The sequence below is a fragment of the Spea bombifrons genome, chromosome 3 (genome assembly GCF_027358695.1).
Source record: "Spea bombifrons isolate aSpeBom1 chromosome 3, aSpeBom1.2.pri, whole genome shotgun sequence".
Lineage (NCBI taxonomy): Eukaryota > Metazoa > Chordata > Amphibia > Anura > Pelobatidae > Spea > Spea bombifrons.
Genome location: NC_071089.1, coordinates 109,840,703 through 109,850,663, shown reverse-complemented (window position 1 = coordinate 109,850,663; position 9,961 = coordinate 109,840,703).

The following is a 9,961-nucleotide window of genomic DNA, read 5'->3' as shown; positions in this document are numbered from 1 at the left end:
TCCTAATATTTCTCCTTTTTTTAAATATACTTTCCTCTTGCACTTTGCTAAATCACCTTATGAGTTTAAATGTTTGTATTATATCACCTGTGTGTTTTCATATCCTACAAACTATACATATTTAGATCCTCACTTTCCTCATTTGTATCCGGCAAACCTTTCATGATTATAGTAGTCTTTCTATGAACTCTCTCCAGAATACATAGATTGTTGTGAACATAGGGGGCTCTAGAACTGTACCCAATGTTCTAGGTGAGGTCTGATCAGAGATCTGTAAAGTGGCAGAACCACGTTTCTCTTTTTCTGCTACTAATGCCTCTAGCCATACAACCAAGCACTCTGTTTCCTTCTTTTCACCACCGTGTTTTAAGATGAAGTGATAGCACTTAATGTAAATTAATAAGACATTCCGAACTGGGTATTCTCTTTCGTAAAGGCAAATTGATTTTTTGCCAGAGACATACTCTGAATCCAAACGATTTCCTTTTAACCCGCTCACAGGGATTTACAAGTCTGGGAACACCTACTTACATTTTTCATCAAAATCATCCATTCTTCTTCCAAGGTAAATATATATTTAGTACTGTGGGTATAATTATTGCAGACCAACATCGGCTGATGTTTTGCCATTTTGGATAATTTGAAGCCATACAAAAAAACATTAGTTTTATACTAAAAAGTAATCCATTAGCTAATGTACATTTTCATAAATAATTTACTTTACACATGGCTAAATTAAAAAAAAAACACACCTGTTTAAATTATCCTATAGAAAGCTTTTTATGAGGCAGGGAATAGAAATTCTTTGAATGTTGCCTATGGGATGAGATTACTGATTATGCAAAGTAAATACACAACTACTGGAAGGGGAAAGGCAGAGGAAACACTGGTATATCATTAAGAATTAACATTTTCCATAAACTAAAACACATGGAAAAAATATTGTTTGCTTATAATGCAAATTAATATGTATTATATATTTGTACTTAAAATGAATGAAAAACAAGTAAAATGGAAAATTGTAAATTGATAATTGATAAAAAAAAAAAGCCCAGCAGGATTTGCTACAAAAAAATATAAAATGTGATTGTTCATTTTTAGAGTATTGTAACAAATCCTGCCAATATGGAATTGTATTAAAACTTCACCTGATTGTTGGCCACTTTGCCGGGTGGGCATGTGCCATACATCGTCTCCAACCTCCCAATCACTGCACCCACGCATATTCAGCACCAGCCAAAACACTACTAGCATAGGCTATGGATAGGTGCTAAAAGCAATTTAGGCTAAAATACCACAGATGTTAACCCTGCTAGAAACAATACATTGTAACACAGTAATTTAGGTTAAAAAGACCGATCTCCATCAGGCTCAACCCTTCTACCTAACATTCCTAATTCTGATCCAACAGAAGGCCACAAAGAAACCCCAATTATTTGTCAAATGTTGCCACTTAGGGGAAAATAAGTTCAATCTTGACTCCAAAAGGCAATCATATTTCCCCTTGGATCTAGAAGCTCTAAAATATTAGTTAGCCCTGTATGTTCTGCTTTTCAGCCCCGTTTTTTAAGGCATTTATCAGATTTGATAGAACAATCTTCTCTCGGCAGTGAATTCCATATCTTTATTGTGCTTACTGTAAGGAACTCCTTCCTTTATTTCTATGAAATTTATGCTCTTCCAGTCTTAAAGGATGGCCTTTTCTTTGCACATTTCTGTTAATAAAATGGTCACTGGAGATGTGTTTTTTCCAGAATATATAAATTCAACTTTTTTAGTATCTCTTAATAGTTATGATCTTCCAATCCTCTTATTAATTTTGTATAATGTATTTGTATAGGACCAGAAATGATGAAAAAGGATGAGTTACTACTGATGAGATCAAAATATGCATCCCCCTTTTTATTTTTAACAATGATGAATAAATGCTTCTACCTAAGTAACATGGAGATCTCTTTACTAACCTGTCACCTTTTTTTTTTTTTTTTTTTTTTTTTTTATAGTTACTATGTTAAATGCAAGATGGTTTTACCAATAACTATTGATGGAATTTTGGCATGTGAATCGTTTGTAATTAGAAAAAGCCCTCTGATACTTTACAAGGACATTTTGCAGGCAAAAATCCCATAAAATAATTAGAGGGGAAGTGAGAAAAAAAACAAAAAAAAAAACATTAAAAAGATTAGTACACCCCAACCATTTCTTCTTCGTTATTGTCTATTGCAGACATCATAGTGTCATTATTTATTATAAATATTAATTGATTTTTTTTTTTTTTTATTACATTGGATTACATATCCATTAAATGGATACATACTTAATTCATTACTCACATGTGTATGTAACATCAATATAATGATAACGTGTGTGGTTTTAAATATATACACGTAGACCGATTTCAGTTTCAGTTTATATCAAGGGCATCTGGACACAATTTAATGGCTAGCTTATCTCAATTATAGCTAGTTGTTCAATTATTCTTATCTCAATTGGCTGCTGGGAGACTTGTAAATAAATCAAATACAGAATCAGTAAACCAACAAATTTGTAAATCAATAATATATCAATAATGTAGGATAACATTTTCAAAAATGTTCTATTGCAATGAAAACATTGTCTGGAGAGTCTTGCCTTTGTGTGGTGGAGATTACTTTTTTTTCCTATAAGAGGACCAGAATGAGAGGTTATATTCCTTCTCGACCCAGTGGCCCTATAGACAGTGGCAGAACTACCGGGGTCGCGACTGCGACCGGGCCCTGGAGTTCTGCCAGTCAGGAGGGCCCAAGGGGTGCCGAGCGGTTGCTGAAAACGACCGCTCAGCAACTCTTGGGCCCCCCTGACTGACAGAAATCCAGGATGCCTCCGCTCCCCGCTGCTGCTGCCGCAGTCGCCGCCTGCCTCAGCGCTGCCCAGAGTGCAGTGTTGGGAGCGTGAGGCGTTTGTCTCGGGTGCCGGCGCTTCACGTAGGGGTAGGGAGGGAGTGGGTAGATCGTGAAAAGGGGGGGTAGGGAGGGAGTGGGTAGATCGTGAGAAGGGGGGTAGGGAGGGAGTGGGTAGATCGTGAGAAGGGGGGGTAGGGAGGGAGAGGGAAGATCATGAGAAAAGGGGGTAGGGAGGGAGAGGGTAGATCGTGAGAAAGGGATAGATGGGTTGGGGTGGGGGGGCCCTTCACAGATTCTCGCACCGGGGCTCTGAGGTTTCCAGTTATGCCCCTGTCTATAGATGTTAGTCAAACATTTGTAAACAGAGATTATATTGGGTTTAGTTGAAAAATAGAGATGTATAATACAACAGTCTTTTATGTAGTGTTATTCACATTGGCAGAGGGAACTTCAAAACACAAAAAGAGAATTATTTTAGGATTTAGAGTATTAAATGGTTTGCACCTCTCAAGCTATAGGCTTCCAAGTGGGTGTGGGATTCTAGCTATACATTGTTTGTGCTGGGTGAGTTCACAATTTTGCGTTTGAAGAAATACTCCTTCATATTCTGTATTCTTTGCTAGATACTTTTCTGTTTGTAATAATACTTTTACAAGGGAAACTCCCTAAAGGATTTATTGAATCATAAAATGATTTAAGCAGAAGCATCTAGTTAATTTTCAGAAACAATAAGTATTCACCAGAATATGGTGGAATGCATGTGGCTCAGTGTTGTTGGCAACTACATGAGGAATAAGTAATTCTCCTTGCCTTTACCTTGCTGAGGAGGTTTCCCCATGGTGTTCCAGTGGCACAGAAATTCAGCAGCGCTGGGATCCATGTTACCGGCTGTCATCCTTCCGACAGGTCTTCCTAGACAAAAATACACCATTGGAAATATAGGAGTGAAACATGCAGATGTATGGATGATGTACGAATAACATACACCAATCAGCCATAACATTATGACCACCTGCCTGATATTGTGTAGGTCCCCCTTTTGCCGCCAAAACAGCCCTGACCCGTTGATGCATGGACTCCACTAGACCTCTGAAGGTGTTCTGTGATATCTGGCACCTACATGTTAGCAGCAGAACCTTTAAGTCGTGTAAGTTGCAAGGTCGGGACTCAACTGACCATCCACGTGATGTAAAAGAAAAGGTTATTCATCAGACCAGGCCACGTTCTTCCATTGATCTGTGGGTCTAGTTATTATGCTCACGTGCGTATTGTAGGCACTTTTGCCAGTGGAAAGGGGTCAGCATGGGCACCCTGACTGGTCTGTGAATCAAAGAACCCCCTTTAATACACACAAGTGATCATACCTTGACAACAATAGATAGATAATACTTCCCAACTATATGCAGCTGCAACCCAAGAAAGGGCACTCTCCAGCTGTCCAACACAATATAGATCCACTAAGGGGCACTTGTACAACGGGGGGAGATATAAAAAACACGATAGTGTAGACTGCACGTGTAACACAAAAATGCAAATCTGTGTAATATATGCACTCGCAAGAGGATAAACGTAATCAAGCTCTTCTCACAAATCAAATCATTGCTTTCATGAGCTCTAAAAACAGTAAGACAAGACACAATGGCACACCTCACAGCCAAAACAAAGAAATACATTCCAAAACACTTACAAAGCCATAAAGAATGGGTGGTGCATGAAGATGGAAGAATAGCCAGGAAACCTTCTAAAGTGCTTCTCATAAAGTGCTTGGAAAAGTGATTGGATAAATTGCTGCCGTTGTCACGGTGCTTCCCAAGAAGGTGCTGTGTGCCAGAGTTCAGAGAGTAAGAACCACCTGCTTATGCCTGTGGTGGTACAGGTGTGTTCCAATGCATATAATTGATATAAATAAATAAACAAATGAAATACATCGAAAACAAGCAATAAATCCTACTAATGTCCTCAACGCGTTTCCCCAATAATGTGGCTTCTTCAGGAGAAATGAAAAGCTTTAGTGTATGTCCCTTCTCCATGCTCCATTTATAAATCCTTTCTATCAGAACCAGCATTAACTTGTTCAGCAATTTGAGCTACAGTAGGTTGTCTGTTGGATTTCACCACATGGGCCAGCCTTTGCCCCCCTCTCGTGCATCAATGAGCCTTGGCCACCCATGACACTGTCCGCCGGTTCACCGCTTTTCCTTCCTTGGACCTCTTTTGATAGACACTGCACACTTCATACCAGTAACACCCCACAAAAACTGCAGTTTTGGTGATTCTCTGGCCCAGTCTTCTAGCCATCACAATTTGGCCCTTGTCAAAATCCCTCAGATCCTTACGCTTGCTCATTTTTCCTGCTTCTACCACATCAAATTTGAGGATGAAATGTTCACTTGCTGCCTAATATATCCCACCCACTGACAACTGTCATGATAACAAGATTATCACTGTGTCTAAAACTTTGCACTATTGGGACATTAGACACTGTTGGCTAGTGGGTGGACCACATAATTAACTTTTAGTAGTATCTAATAATTAATACTCCATCTCCCATAATAATAAAATATGTTAATTCACTGGCTGAAATATTTTTGTGCCAGCAGTGTATGAGAATAAAATGTATCATCCCTGCACTAATATTCTTTATGACCATATATTCAACATGAATAGTTTGAGAAATCAGTAGATGGAAGAGACTAATGACCCAGTAGGTTATTAAACAGTTTCTAATTGCCAATGAAATTGTGTTGGTGATGATCAGCCAGAATTTAAAAGATGAGGCTTGCAGTTATGGACTACCTGGTATTTCATTGCCGATAAGTACCTTTTATTATGTAAACCTCTAGATCTAGAACCGCAGAGGAGCTGCAATATTCATGGGCATAACTAGAAACGACAGGGCGCTGGTGCAAAAATTGTCCTGACTTACTTTACCAAGCAAAATGTCCCACAGTGCCACCTTTGCCCCAAGCAGCTTATCAGTGCCATTTTACCCCCCCCAAACAGCTTGCCGGTGCCCCTAGACAACCTTGACTTTGCCATCTTTGTCCCCAGACTGTCAGTGCTCCAAACACTGTGTCTGTGCCAACTTCATTCCCAAACAGTTTGTCAGTGCCCCCAAACAGTTTGTCAGTGCCCCCAAACAGCTTGTCAGTGCCCCCAAACAGCTTGTCTGTTCCATCTCTGCTACTAAGTAGCAGTATTGGTTTTAGCTTTAATGTGTTTTCCTCCTTCTGATCTGTGTTTATACACATTGATGAATGGCATCGCATTATATCACATTTAACATCTTCTCAAAAAATAATAATGTATGAATATATAAGAGGTTTAAAAGGATTATGTTTTAATGAAACACCCTCAAGTACTGTCAAGCATTGATTTTGCTAAAGCAGGGATTAGAGAGATTGCATGTATGTTTATGTCCCATACCTAGCAAGCTATATTTAAATATACATTCTCTTTAAAGATTATTTTATTAATAATATACCTACGTTGCTTTAACAATAGGTAGGCACAGGCGGGCTCATTCTACTCTGTAACTGACACTTTTTTTTATATGTAATATGAGCGGATGGTATAATAGCACAATCTTTAACGCCCCCTAGAGGTAAATAGAGATAAAGTGAGTGCTGCTTCAGGGTGCTCAGCAAAGCCTAATTAAATGAATTGTGACGCAGTCTCTTAGGACATGTATTCCTTTTCCAGTGTTTGAGCAGGACTTTCCTCATCTTTTGTTTCTGTAAGCCATAAATTATTATGTAATGCAGTACTTGCTGTGTCCTCTTCACCCATTGTGTTGCATGACAGTATAAGATGGTGCAATAATTATATTATTATTCATATTATTATTATTAGAAGAAACAATTTTCAATTTAACATATTAAAAAAGGAAAGCACTGCCACATTTCCACGATTAGTTCTTGCAATTGATTCATTTTGAGAGGGCTCTTCCATGGATGGCCCAGAATCTGTCATCCAGCCCACTAAGCACACCGTAGGTTACATTTTATTATATGGCGTTTAGTCCCAGTTTTAACTCCAAGTTAACGCATAATGCATAATTACAAATTTTTTTCAGGTGTTCGGGTAAGAAATTGTTACAGGTTATCGTCTTCAATGCCATCACAGCAGGAGGGAGAAATACATTATGGGAAGATCGCACAGACGGCACTTGCAGCAGCTCTGAAATCGAAAAAATAATATTAATATTACTGTTTGCAATAACCGCTTTGGCATTTGATGTCTCTTCTGCTGAGATTATGATGCATCCCGGCATGCAAATAAATATCCTCAATCTGATTGGCTGCAGTTTTTATAGATCTAACTAATGCAGAGAACATGATGTAAGAAGGGGTTAACATGAGTTTCCAAAGTGCCCAAAAGCTTATTAAAAATGGCTTAAAAAATTCCATAGGGTGCTTTAGAAGTGTTACATAGAAACAAGTTATGATGGCAAATATGAACCATTTGGCATCTAGTCCATTTTCCTGCTGTAAAGAGTCAGACCTTAATCATTCCTTAGTCTTGTCTTAGATTCAGAATCGCTGCTGCGGTACTAATTACAGCATATTTTCTTACATATCTTTGTAAACTTTAATTAACAGACTGCTATACATTACATAACAGAGTACTTGTTACAATCCCTTAAACACTTGGGCCTTTTCCAACACCAACAGCCGTCACATTTGTAGCAGCATTTATGTTTCTCTTATTATCACAAGAGGGTGCCCTGTCTCTTTGGACATAGTATTGTTAAGCCTCTGCTATTAAACACAGTCCTTTGCAACATTTCATATATAAAGTAGAAATAACAGCACCGTAGCAAGATCTAAAGCAGGTCCTTGTAACAAAACATGCATTGTATGTGAATGTAGCAATCAGTGATTCAGACATTCTGTGACTTGTTTCAGCAAGAATCAAGAGAGACTTGTAGAGGGAAACAGAGGAAAGGAGACCTCACTCATGCATCACGCTAGCATGACATCACACTATTGTATGTAAAATTACATGGGTTGAAATTAAGTTCCAACTTGCATTTGCAATTCATAAGCTGCTTGTGAATGAATGAATCCACAATGTGCTTGCTTATTATCTTGACTCTCTGATGGGTCAGTGTGAATTTGTGCAGGTGCAAATGTGAGTAGACCGTAGTGAATATGGAAGTCCTTTCTAAATTCTGGATACACTAATGTTGAACATATAAAAGTGTGGCAGTAACCTTTTACCTCCTAAATGGTCCCCATTTAATGCCAGTCCACATGTCGACAATAAAAAGCCTTTTTATTACACCAACATCATATTATGTCAACATGCATTAGACTGTTAGTATATGCCACTTTGTAACCAGTGGCACAAATGCTAGGGCCCCCTGCAAGACTTACGCTGGGGGGGGCCCACAAGCGCCTCCTACACAAACATATTTACACTCATACAAAGTAACTTACTTGCACACACATACTAACACACACTAACATACTTACACACACACACATTCTAACACACACTAACACAAATACATTTGAGCCTACTCCACCATGGGGGGGTCCTCACAGGCTGCTGACCTCCCCTTCACACAATCACCTCTGTAACAACAGTGTTTGCATCAGCAAATACTCGGGGAAAAATGCAGTGGCACAATAATAAATGTAACCTTTACTTTGTATGTTTATGTCACTTATATTTCTCTCAACAGCTCATTGATGGCTTCATATAAACCAAACAACATGTGATTCTTTTCAAAATCAGTTTTCATCAGTCATTCTTCCATGATTTACTATATACTATAGCTCATATTAGCGGACCACAAAACAGACACTAGGTGGCGCCATTGAGAGATTGTATGGTCTCCAAGCTATCAAATGTCACTGAAAGTAGCTTGGATTTACAGCGCAACAACCTTGCAGCAGCTCTTTAAATGTTGACACTCTCTTTTCTCTCCCCACTCCATTATTCTTTCTGAAGGGCCAACAATGCTAAATTTCTCTAGCAAGAAAGGCTGTATAATTCCCTGTATAGTGTATAATTCAATCAGAAGGGCCAGGAAATTGATTTTTGCAGCCGAAGCTCATTGGGGTTGGCCCTTCATAATGTATAGTTAAGTCAACTCTCCTGCAAACACTCCAGACTTCTTGAATGTCACTTTATATAAAATGAATATTTAAAATGTATTCTAATATATACACGGTAAATGCACCCATACCCGTGATGCAAAATCCTCTTTCAGATTGCATCATTTTGTTATTGATGAGTAAATGCTAATGGTATAAAGATGAAGCCTGTCTGATTTTGAATATATCAGGTTACTAGCACAAACTGAAATACTTTCAAATAAAGTTAAAAAAGGAACACATCTTGTCACTGGCAGAAAAAGGCAAAATGGCTTGCTTTTTCGTATTTTTTTCTATTGAAAAATGAACATAGTATTTGATTATGGATAAGAACCACTTGGCCTACTTACTTAGTCCTTCTTTGAGCTGCTTGTTTGAGTAATCGTTCATTTTAAAGCACTGTGTAGTTTGTGATTTTAACAACAACAAATGTAAAATGTGCAGAAAATATCAAGATGCTAATGCTAAAATAATATGATTTATTATTGTCAATATCTCTCATTACATTTGATTAAATTAAGTTGAAACTGATCTCTATAATGTAACAGATTAGATCATCAATATATTTTACAATTATTTTATGCATTTCACTTATCTTTTTCTATATGTAATTTGGTGTTTGACTGAAATGAAACACATCAATGTTGAAAACATTCAAGTCAGAAGCTTTGAAGTCACAAATATATCCTAATCTTTGTAATTTAAGAAAATCTAATTGTGAAGCACTCGACCTCTTTAGGAGTATTGTTATTCTCTGTTGAGTTCCATAATATACTGTGCTTTCTAAGAGTAACCCATCATTATGTAAGGTATATGGAAAGTCATAAAGGAAGCAACAATTTTATGGGTTACAAAAGTCAACCAGGTCATACTCATATCATAGGGGCACCTATAGAAAAATCTTGTGAGAACTAAATTAAATTCTCATGGCCTCATAGTAAATATTCATAGACATACTCAAGTCAAAGAGCAATG